This window comes from Chlamydotis macqueenii, chromosome 8 (assembly GCF_036417535.1).
Source record: "Chlamydotis macqueenii isolate bChlMac1 chromosome 8, bChlMac1.mat, whole genome shotgun sequence".
In the NCBI taxonomy this organism is placed as follows: Eukaryota; Metazoa; Chordata; class Aves; order Otidiformes; family Otididae; genus Chlamydotis; species Chlamydotis macqueenii.
This window is the reverse complement of record NC_141563.1, coordinates 36349309-36361983: the sequence shown is the minus strand read 5'-3', so window position 1 is coordinate 36361983 and position 12675 is coordinate 36349309. Positions and strand designations below refer to the sequence as shown.

Here is a 12675-nt window from a genome sequence, read left to right as displayed (position 1 = left end):
GCGCGGAGCTCCCACAGCCCTGCGTCAGCCATGCCGCAAAAATGGCCACGGGAACGCGCCCCTCTAGACTGGAAAGATCTGCCAACTCACCCACTTTTTATTGCCGTCAGGCGACCAGGGGCTTCCGCACCACTCCCAGGTAACAGAATTTAGAGTCATCTAAGAACTGACTTAGGGCTACTTGCATGCTTTCTTTCATTTCTTTAAATCGCTGTACGAATATAAAGGTAAGGATTTTCAAAGATGAACAGCAGACTAAGAGGATATGCGGCATACTGTGGCCCTGCCACCCAGCGACACGAATCCCAACGCAGAAACAGTGCGGAGGAGTTTTAAAAAACCCCTCTCTGTCAGGATTACCGTACTGAAAAGCTAAAAGGCACCTGTACCCCTGTAGTAAATCAGCAGTGTTAAATTACTACGCGGGTTTTACAGCAAGGATTACTCTCCCTGCAAAACTTAAAGCAACACATCAGCATTTCTTACCGTTTGTAGAATATAACAATTAAAACCTACCACGTATTCACCTTGTTCTCATCACCCCAGTCGAGAGATCCAAGAATCCCACATTACACAGGTCACAGAGTATTTCCTTGCGGCCTGTAGTACAACCATATACTCACCATATGCAATTTTTGTATCACTAAATATACGTGTATTTACCTTCTATTAATACCATAAACTAAATGGAGCCTGATTACTTTGAACCTTAACTGCTGTTAGACACAAGGTTAAGTTTGGATCAGAAATTAAACTCTGGGATATCCTTATTTAAACAGGAATTAATGTCTACCGACAGGACACGAATTCCACGTAAACCTGAAGTAACTGCAGCACCAGGCCAGCTGATAAATCAGACCAGCCAAAGACACACCAAGAAGTCTATGCAGGTTGTCCAACAGTCAGCTTCTTACTTGTGTATTTTTTTTAAATAAACGCAAATTCTTTTCTACAAGTGACAGGCCTTTTTACCGCTCTTTTAAACAGAACATGATGCAATAGATCTCTACATATTGTCTAGACATTTGAAGGTCACCGTAGACCACTACACTCCTAAATGAATGCTGGACTTAGAGCTTGCCGTTATGGAATTAATTACTCAACAAAACCGTTATTGTTCCTAAGGCAGAAGCTACACACAGTCATGAGAATTACAGGATGAAACAGCAAGTCTTTGCTATTCCAAAGGTTTATTATTAATTCTGGATGCAGAATTGCATACTAAGAACCAACCAGACTACAACGGCAAGAACCACCTTCACAGCAGGCTGATAGAAGGATCTCAGATCTCGGCACTCCGGTCTTCAGAGGCCCCGTGCCATTACCTGACACTAACGCTTGCAGAGAAGCAGGTAGATGTTTAAGCACTGCTGCGGTAGCAGCTGCGTCCTGAGAAAACACGGACTGCAAATAATGAAAGTACATACATATGGAAATAGAACAATCCTTTCCCATATTCCCTCTACACAAGTATTTTTAACGAGGTCAAAGAAAGTCATGTACGTCTTTCTCTAGCTGTAACAGGATCCCAAGGAAACAAATTCCCTCTTACGAAAGCTCAGCAGACAGCCTCCTTCCAGGGGACCTCCAGAAACCAGGCAGTGCTGCTCTGCAGGACACAAGAACCCACAGATTCTCATCACCCACTACGAAAGAGTCTCTCGGAAAGACCTAGCACTGCTACCACGACCCCTATTTTGGGTGAGTATTGCCAGCTTTCCTCAAGGATCCCCAGACATGCTGCGGAGACAAGCATTAATCGTCACGCAGATACACGGGGTGGATAGAATACACTTGTCCTTCCTGCTCTCAAAGACACTCAGGGTTTGGTAAGAGCCTTAACCACGCGACATGCCTACAGCCGAGCTTCCCCGGGCATGGACGGAGAAGAGACCAGGGAATAGGATGCTGCCAGCTCTCCATATGTGGGCTTTCAGATCCCTTCCCCCAGAGCTGACTCACTGGGATCATACATTTTAAACCTTAGCTTTCCAGTTACTATAACAACTTAATGGATTTCTTCTTGATGTTATTAATTACATTCAGTTTAATTTGTTCGTACAGGATTTCGGGGGAGGCACTATATCATAGCTGCTCTTCTCCTTTCAAAAGGCTTTTACGTTCCTAACTCGCTCCAACGCTCAGGTGCCCTCCCTATAAATCTCCTTCCACTGAGATAAGGAATTGCTCATATTCCTCCCTTTAAGAACTCAGAATAGAAGGAAATGTTTTTTTTTTTCCTGAAACCAAATTAGATGCCCAAAATAAACCTGCGAAAGATGTACCCTTCGCTGTTTTTCTACAACAAACATGGTGCACAGAACAGCTTGGAACCTGGCTGAAAGCGGCATTTATAATACATCCCAGAAGAGAAAGACTGAGCTCTTCACAAGCAGAACTACTGAGAGCCCAAGCACAGAAGCAGTCAGAATCTAATTTATTAGGTCTACATTTCACAGACCTCTGCTGCTGGAAATGTCAGGAAGATGCAAGAAACTCAAGGCAAATCCCAAGGTCCAGCAGCATTGCAGTGGGCAGAATTAGCCCTCTTCATTTTCACTTGGACCAGCTTCGGAGCTGGACATCTCAACAGCCAACAGCATGGAAACAGAGGAGAAAAGCGAGGACTCCGCTTCCCTTGGCAGAAAAAGAACTCCTACTTAAAAGGGCGAAACCATAAGTATGGGGCCAACTGGGTGCGCTGGAGAACCTGAAAAACTTGGGAGTGAAGCATTCCCACTACTTTCTCCATTTGGATTTATCCATTTTGGCTGCAGAGCGCGGAACTGCACTCATCTGCAGAGGCACAGCCACACCGCGCGCAGGATAATTTTAACCCCACAGACATATGGAGAACGCTCCTTTCCCCTCCTCTGCAGGAAAAGGAAAGATGATCCGAGCCTACAGACTTCCAACAAGGAAAAAAAAAGAAACTTCCTCCTAAAAAGTGCATTGAAAAACAAATTCAAAGCTCTGCAACCACCCAGCCTGCTCCTTGCAAGTAAACTTTCACAAAAGTTGAGCTCGGACCCAACAGCACTGCAGCTCTGATGTAGAGGCTTCCATTCCAGTTCACCATTTCCTTACTGGTTTTACATTGTTATACTGGAAAGCAAGTGCTGGTGCCCACCAACACGCAGGTCTGTGATCCATTAGGCAGCCGCAAGAGCTACCCAATAAAGAAGCAATGAGACATCTCCACGGAGTAAACTGGAAAAAGCAATAACTACTCCAGGGATTCACCATACTGCAGTCTAATCACGTGGTGAATTGTGGGAAGGGAGAAGGGCATTTTTCCTGGGAGCTGGTGGCAAACGCTTTCTCCGATGCGTTCAACCCCAGCACAGAAAGAAGTTTCCTGAAACGGGAGTGCTACAGGAGGAACATCACTGCCACTACCCTCAGGTGAAGCAGAAAAGGAGCACGCGTGGTCCCGCTGGTGAAGAGGCACGCGGAGGCGTAAGCCATTCCACGGAGAGGAGTTTGGAAGATGTCTCCTGCTTGTTCCTTGTTTTATAAATATAAAAAAAAAAAAAAATGATGCTCAAAAAAGAAAAAAAAAAAAAAAGAAATCAGCTAGCATCAATTCCTCCTGGTAATAACAGCAACAAGCAAACTCCACAACAGTAATACCTCAAGTCAAAGAAGAGAAGCAATATTTAATCTAGAAAAATCCATCAAAGACTTCTACTGATGTGCACAAAGTTTGCTTAGGGCCAACGTACTGGTTTTCTGTCATAAAGCTTCTCTATTTCGACACGAATCTAAACAAATACCTTATCTTTTGCTTACCAAGTACTTCCTAACTTTTACTACACATAACTGAATTGAGGAATTCATTTCATTACAACGATGCTACATGAGAGGAGTCTTGCAGACTAATACCTGGACAAAATATTTCTTACACTGATAGTGGCTGATTAAGGAACAAGCAAAGATGCTAAAGAATTCATCTTTCAACTTTATTCTAGTCAGCTGCTAGCCCATGGCCTGATTATTTTTCCTTTTTTAAAAATATATGTTTTTCTGTGAATATGCCAATAGGCTCCAGAAGAAAACCAAGCATTAGGTAAACAAGTATTTATTTTTATAGTTCTTATGCCTGACTTCATTTGAAGGTTGCCTTGTTCTTGCCTTTCTGAGAACAGTCATCTGAGGTCTTCAATTTATATCTGAATTGATTTATCAGTGACCCATAAGCAGCTTGAAAGAAAAAAAAAAAAAAAAAAAAAAAAAAAAAAAAAAAAGAAAAAGTCCTGTGGCTCCCCCCAAAACTACAGAAATTAATTAAAAAAGAATGAAAAATGTGAAAAAGCACCCAGGCCCAATTCACCTACAGAACAGGGAAACACTGGACACGTGGCAAGTGACACATCAAACCTTTAACTGCAAGGGCAGGGGATTTCAGGATGCCAAAACACCCCGCGTATGCTGAAAGCAAATGAAAAGCTCAGAGTGGGAGAAGATCCCCAGCTTCACAAAAGCGCCTGGCTTCTAATCATCCCGCTCACCCAAGGATTTCTCCTACGTGAAGGGTTTCCATCCAAAGGTCTGTCAGTTACGTATACACATAATTCATTGGGAAAGTGCAAGGAAAAGGGGTTATATCAGAAATTTCTGAATGAATTCCAGAAAGGAAATGCACGATTGAGACAGACAAGAAAGAAGGAAAAAAACCCAGACAACCACAACTGAGGCATGCTCACTTCTCCCAACCCTGCATATCTGGGGAAAAAATGTCGGGGAAGAGTATCCTAAGAACTGCTACAGCAAAATATTACGTGTTGTGACAGACCGTTTGCCTAGAGCTTCTTAATGATGTCTTTTGGAGCCGCTTCAAGCAAGAACCTGTCACAAAATCCTCGGGGTGAGCAGGCAGGGATGCTGCTAGGGCCGATCTGACCCACCAACTTTTTTTGTGCGCTGAACCTCACCGCTCAGGCTCCCCGGAGAAGCCTCTCCAAAGGATGACAATGCTGGGCCTAAGTTTCCTGCTCTCCTTTGAGGATCCCAAAAGATACACCCTTGATACCCTGAGAGGTTTCCCCAGTGAGATAAGGAGAACTTCTGTGGCAGAAGCGGTGATCCGAACCCAAGCTCTCAAAATAGCACTTAACGTCCTGCTTCTAAACGCTCTGTGTCTCCCACCCCAGAAAGGCCAGTGTTACTGTGAACCCTAAACACCACCAGCCATTCCCAGATGAAAAACGGCAAATCTAGTGCTATTCCAGTGAGAGCTTTCCAAGCTGATGCCGACAGCGACTGCAAACGTTATACACGGCCGCCTTTTCTTCAAGTGGAATGACGAAAATAGGCAGCGGTGGGTTTAGCTCCCGCACCACGCACAGACACTGCGAGATGGATGATTAGTATTCCCGAGCACGCTGCGCATCCCGAGAACATGATTTTCTTTGAACAGAATCCCATCAAACAGAGCAGCTTCACCCTGAAGGCTTCCATATGTTTTATACTTATCTGCTTCTCAAGAGCTCTTGTGAGGTTGGATGATTTTCTGTTTCTTATTTGGGCTTGTAGTTTCAGAAACGGTTACTACTGAGGAGTAATCATTTTGGGTTCCTCTCCTCCTGAAGTTCCCGGTTTCACTATTTATAAGCACTCTTGAAAGTATCCCTATTGCAAGGAGCTCCACTCCAGATTTATCTTTCACATTTAACAAGTGCTCTGGCAATTTCAGAAGATTATTTTGGTACTGTTTATTCAAGTGGTATGCAGTCTATTGCTTCCTCGAGCAATTACTGAATTACAAAAGCATGAATGAAACAAAAATCAATTGCAAGAATGTATTTTTCAATCTGAGCATAGTACTGTTCCTTCAACCAACGCTCTGAATTACTTTTTCACTCGGTGAGCATCTTGCAGGCAGAAAGCGTTCCATCCACATCAATCTGCATCACTCAAATGTTTAGCAACAAGAAGGTTAGAGGAGGTTCTCCCTCATCAAAGGAAGTTCCTCCCCTTTTTTTCTTGACATTTCATAGATTACACCCCAAAACCAAATCTTACATGTCAGCGAGAAAACACTGCAGCTCCAACAACTCCCAGACTCCCTGTACGCTGCAGACCATCACTTGATTTGGCTTAGTTTCCAGAAGGAACACTGATTCCTGTGTGTGTCAGCGGCACCTGAGTTCACTCAGGCCCTCAGGCAAAAACAAAAATGAAAATATCACGGTTATTTATTCTAGCAAAGGAAAGGGTCAACTTCTTGTTTACAAGTTTCAAAACACTGTTATAAAAGAAGAACATCTGAAAGAATACTGATGAGAAAATCCTGGCATTAAGCTCTCACTCTAGCTATCTTTTGCAGCCTCCCTGAGGTATGTTTGCCTGCAAGGAACACGTAACGACCTCAGCAGATATTGTCTCTCAAACGCTGCCAACAGGTTGGGTTTCCTTCTGGCTTTAGGAGAGCAGAGATGACTTCTTTTCCAGACATCACAAGCCATCCCACGGCATCAGCCTGTTAGCCGCTCCCTGCTCTGCCGCGCTTCCCCGGCTCTCTGTAGTCTTCAATGCCATGTTGTTTCCTTGAATTTATTTTAGATGACCTCTCTTTCCTCTTTTCTCTCTTCCTACTTCATTACTTGTAGAACTGAGCTTCTGCTCCATGCGTTCTTTCACAGCATACGCCTTGAATATCTTGTGCAAGAGAATTCTTTCATTGCAAACATCACACCAACAATCCCTGTCCCAGTTGGTGCAAGTTGAAAAGTATTTGATTTAAAAAAAAAAAAAAAGTATTAGTACCTGCTGCTTGGTTACCCTTTTAGTCAACCTTTTATTACTGTTGCGTATTAACTAAGTCATTCTAGTTCTGCTGCTCGCTAACACCTACCGCTTGGAAGGCAGACATTTCACCACAAATAGCTGCTGTTCCCTGCAAAATCTGCTGCTTATAATCAGGTCAAAAGTAGGGTATTATCAGCTGTGCTGCAAATAATTAGAGAGCAGATGAGTACACATTAACTGTTTAGCAGCTAAGTCAGGTCAGCTGAATGCTCTCAACAGGCAGCTGTTTGCAAATGAAGTGTATTTCAGCAAATGACATTCAAAGCATTTCTCAGAAATGTCATCTCGTCATTCGCATCCTTGTGCTCCCATTGAAATGTTGCCTAGCCCTCCAACCTAACGCAAAACCGACGAGGGGGTTTTCCATCCTCTTCCAGGCATCACTCATGACACTCCAAGAAACAAAGAGAACATCAGTCGCCTCGACTTCTCTGATGGATCCTGGTGGCTTCCACTGGTTTTCCGACACCAGAAACTCGTTTAATATATGACAAAGTACACCATACACTGAAATACTGCTATTTTGTCAAATTACTTACAGCCCACAGGAAAACAGAGCTGCTGTAGGATTTCTTGGTTAACCAACAGTGAAATCACAGAGCTTTTAAACCACCTGATAAGGAAAGGTCCTCTGAATTAACTACTGTTTCAATTATAAAAAGAAACTTTAGAAGAGTCAGTCACCCCAAGATGGCCTCCACGGCCTGCTGCGCAGGAGCCTCTGGAGCAGGGCACCAAAGGCCCTGACACACTGTGTTTAACGTTGGATGGTGAACGTCCCACACAGGCAGGACTGCCTTAAACTTGTGATTTGGGTCTCTGAAAGAAACATCTTCGTTTATTCCTAAGGCTAAAGCCAGCGAGGCAAGGAACAAATGGCTTGGCTTACTAGCAAGGAAGGGTCGGGATGGCTACACCAAGGGCTGGATGGAATTCTTCATGGAGTGGAGGCTCAAAAAACCTAAGAGCTGACTCCACTTGCTGGGACAGGAAAGCAATCCCTATATTGCTGCTGGGAAGGGTGACTGCCTAACCAGAAACATCTAAACGCAGCAAGTTTTAATGGAAACCTGGATCTTAACTCCAGCTCAGCAAGGCTGTTCATCTCCACAGCCCATCAAACGACATTTGGGTACTTGGCTCCAGCCATCACAGTTTAAAGACCATAATTTAGCACATTTCTTAGTGTGTCAGCTGCTCCCATTTCCAAATCCAAGCTCCAAAAAAATCCACCCTAGCCCTGTCTGTGGCTTTAACCACCATCAAGTCAAGACTTAACCTTCACGGCATTGCCCCGTTAGCATCAGCCCTTACTGGTGCTAGAGAAAGAAATGGTGATCAACCCACAGCTTGCCGATCCCCAACCCTAATTTCAGTCACATTACTACACGTAGCATTTCTACACACGGGGAAAACACCTAAGCTCACAACAGCTCTCATCTATTCTCCAGGGGCTTTTTTATGTCATGTTGCACTGAGCTCTCAGCTGCTTCCACCCCACCAGAATCTCCCGTAACTTCACCTAAGCCAGCCCTAACTCCACACCACCTACCCACGTCCTCCTGAGCCCAAACGCCGCATCCAATCCAGCCTCATTTCACCGTCCAACAGCCCATCGCAAACCATTTGTTTGTGCTGGCACCAACTCTTACATGTCTCTCAACTCTTTAACAGTTTAACAGTAAAGATGTTCAGCCCAGAAGGTACCAAGCTTTAGCATTCTACTCCAAATACGCCACCTTTTTTTTTTTTTCTTTAAAAAATAACTCATTCCATACAATACCTTTGGGATACACTGTCCCAACTCCCAACCTGTATTTTCAGTACCACCAAGGTTGTCCTTACTTCTTCCAGGCCCTGAACCTGCACAGACCCCTCCAGACCCTACCTTGTCATAGCCTGGTTTCACGGCTCCCCTACCAACAGCAAGCAACCCTGGTCACCCTCATGGAAATACATTATCAGTGTCCTACCCACCATCAATAACGCCCGCTCCCATCATGGGACATCTTCCCTCCCCTCTCTCTGCCCGCTGGCCACCTCTCAGCAGGTTGAAGAAGGCAGTCAAATGCCACCACGCGCGCAAAACTCATGACATAGCTTTTGGTTCCACTTGCCTCCTCATTCCCCACGGGCAAAAATAGATACGACGCTTCTTGCTTGGCTTCCGAAGAGGAGAGAACATTCAGGAAAGAGAAATAGATGGAGGGGAGGAACAAATCCCACAAACCACGCACAAGAAAAACCCACACAGACAGAAGGAAAAGGGAGAGGCAAAGACAACTACAAGGGAATTTTCTCTATCTTCTTCCCCTGACTTATTAATAAAATAAAAAGTGTATGGTTAGGCGCACAAACACGCGGAAGTGCCAAACACGGAGTGCACATGTACGCTCACAGAATTACACTTTTTAAGCGTCTGAACAGCCACAGATCTAATCCATCATCATCCACTAATCTATTTTCTCATCGCTGACAGTAACGCCAGATGCTTCCACAGAAAGTGCAAGAAATTCCACTGTAGGCAGACGTAGAATAATCTGCTCTCCTAGAAAGTTCCCTCCGAGCCTTATTTCTCAGAGACCGGCTTAAGCTATGAAGGATAAACATTTACATCTTTTCCACAGCCCTCCCAAATTGTCTTTTTAGTATTTGCAAAGTTTTTTCATACTTCTGTGATTTACAGAAATTATTCTGGATCTAGCCAAGCTTCAAGAACGCTCCGGCAAATAGTCCCTCAGCCTAATTATACATCGAATGAAAAAAAAAAAAAAAAAATTAACAATTAATTTTTCAATTTCACTGCATGCCTACTTGTTCTGATATTGCACGGCCAGGAAAAAGGTTCTTAACTTACCTTCTCCATACCATTCACCATACATCTTAACCTGAATAAGGGATATACTCCTACAGCATTTGAGATGTAACGGCACGCGGGGCTCGCAGAGGAACAGAACCAACAGTGTTTTATACTCGCAGAAAAGAGAAGCGGGCCTCTCCTGCACGTTTTCAGCAAGCAACCTGATACTATCAATTTGTTCCTTTTTTCCCTGTAAAAACAAGTTTTTAAAGCTGCAAAATATTTTCATAATTAAAGACGTTCAGCTCAAATGTTTTACCTAAAACAGCTAAATAACCATTCCTCTGCATTGCCTGAAACCAAAACATTGCGGCAGCAAGAATGGGAAAGTGAAGCTGACAAATTATTTTAACTCCCTAAACTTACAGAAATACGGGGGGGGGAACAGAGCATGAGTAAGAACATCAGATTAACACCCTTTTTCTTAAGAACCAATACTTCACGCATGCAGACGCACATTTGCTTGCAACAGCCTTCAAGTTTAGGGGAGCTTTCACATCGCCATCCCTTCTATACCTTTCTGATTTTTTTCCCCCATCTGCTAAGCCTATATTTATCCTACTGCCCTAATTATACAATTTAATTTACAGATGGAAGTAGTGTAAAGATTTATATGCTTTACTTTCTGCATAACAGGTGTTTAATTTAAACAAACAAAGGTATCTCTCCACATCATTTTGTCACTATTTTTCTCAACGCCTAAGAACTACCCACATCTATATCGAGGGCAGCACGTACGCTTTTTTAATATTTTATATATATATGTATGTGTATTTTTATATATGTATATTTATATACATGTATACACCACAGGGATCACTCCAGGGCAGGATCCTTTGAGTAAACCAAATCATCCCAACTGGCCCAACTCGTCAGCACTTAAAACTGCCATTTTTAGGAAGGATTTTACAAATCTATCTAGGGCTATCCATTTCAAATACGGAAATTCAAGGTAGTTGATTGTAATGACTTTTTAAGGAAGACTACTGCTCACAGAGACGATTAGTCAGCTAATCTCTTATGAGCTTCCTGATAGATAAGTCAGGCTCTCGAGCGAGGATTTGAATGCTGAAGAAGGAGAGGCCTTCATGGGAGTTGGAAAGAGCTGGGAAGCAAGCACAGGGGCGGCTGGGGAAGAACAGGAAGGTCTGGGACACGAAGCTGCCAGCGCCGGGCAAAGACACGGGCCTTGGATGCCCCGTCCCTGGAAACGTTCCAGGCCAGGTTGGCCGGGGCTCTGAGCAACCCGATCTGGTTGGAGATGTCCCTGCTTCTGGCAGGGGGGTTGGACTGGGTGGGCGTTGAAGGGCCCTTCCCACCCAAACCCTTCTGTGATTCTACGATTCACATTTAAATATTACGTTAGAAATGGTTTAGTGGAATCTAAGCTGTCCAAAGATGGGAATAAAATAAGACATAGGCGTACTTGGAGTACCTGAGCAGGCACAGGGAAACATGTTAAAACAGATGAGATGACAAGAGAAACAGATAATTACAATGAATAATCTGCTATATGCAGCCAGTACACTTAACAGCGCACTAGAAAAGCACTCCTTGTACTAAAGAGCTTTAGATTCTAGATGATTTATAAATCAGAGATTTGTTTACAATCTGGCCACTGTCTCTGGACCAGACAGTGAGGGACATAAGTGTCTCACTCAACGTGCTATAAAAAGTTCTCTGTTTCTTTGGATTTAAAAGATGGAAATGCAATTATTCAGCTTATTCCCTACTGCATCCTCTGGACATTAGATTCTCAGAGGAAAAAAAATAAAAAGCATTGTATGAACTCTACCATTAAGATAATTTAGAAGTCTATCAGGAATTCTCTCTTCAGCGCAGGTGACCCTCTTGGGGTATTATCTGTGGCAGAAGATGCTGAGCACCACACAAAACAACTCCTTACCTCCGTGGCTACATTCCACCCCAAGAGACCTACAATAAACAGTTCATTGCTTATCGGGGCCGATTTATTGCACCTCAGCCTTCACTCAAGGAGGTGAAAGGAGCACCCCTCTCTGCCCTCATCGGCACCCCACGGGAGCTGACGCGGAGCTCGGCGGAGGAAAACGCTGAAGTTCCAGAGCCCCTCTCAACCTCCAGCTCCCACCAGCCACTGAACTGAGAAAAAGAGAACCCGAAAAAAACCAAACTGACTCAAACCACACGTTGGCAAACACGATGCGTGGCTGTAAAGCCTCGAAGGGAAAACGTCGCAGGGAAATTAGTGCTGGGAGGACTGACCCGACAAGAAGCGGCGAGAAGTTTGGGGGTAGAGCCGGCGCCTGGCCCACCTCAGAGGTGGGGGCACGGCGCGGCATCCCACGGCCGTGGCAGCGCCGAGAACTCCTGGACGCGCGTGTAAACGAAACGCGATGCTGCGACACGACAGCCTTAGCGGGTCCAAAATCCAATGAGCAATTCCAAGAGAAATTTGGGGAAAACGCAAGAAAATAATTTTTTAAAGCCCGACAATTAAAGTACACCTTTGGAAAAACAAAACCTTTTTTTTTTTTTTTTTTAGCCATCAGTTCTTAATGCCGTGTGACTGACGATGACCAAACTTACCGAAGCCCCCCGAACACCCCACGAGTGACGATTTTTCCCCACTCCCCGCCGCTGCCCGCAGGTGCCGCCGCGCACCCCGACCGACCCCGCGCACCGCGCCGCTCCCCGCCCTGCGGGACCCCCCGGTACCAGATACCCCCCTCCACCCCCGCCCCGTCCCCCCTGCACCGTGGCCGGAGGCGGGGGGGGGGGTGGCTGACAGAGACTCGGCCCCGGAGCGGCGGGGAGGGAGCGGGGGAAGCGCTTACCTCCGCCGGCTTCCCGCCGCGGTCTGCCGGGGCTCCGCCGCTCTCCCCGCGGCGGCGCAGGTTCGGCCGTTCAGCCCCGCTCGCCGCCGCTCTCAGGGCTCCATGGCTCCGCCGCTTCTCCCCGGCCGGCTCCGGCAATGGCAGCGGGGCGGGAAGCAAGGCTTAGCGCGGCGGAGCGATCGCGGCCAC

General features: G+C 45.3%; 1 protein-coding gene across 1 annotated transcript in view; it reads right to left on the bottom strand.

The window, feature by feature from the left end:
• The window catches only part of PDE4B (phosphodiesterase 4B), a 189618-nt gene extending 177016 nt beyond the window's left edge, over nucleotides 1–12602 (bottom strand). Inside the window, exon 1 of the mRNA XM_086753164.1 lies at nucleotides 12487–12602. The gene's annotated coding sequence lies outside the window, so the exon portion shown is untranslated. The remainder of the gene's footprint in view (nucleotides 1–12486) is intronic.
• Nucleotides 12603–12675: the final 73 nt, after the last annotated feature.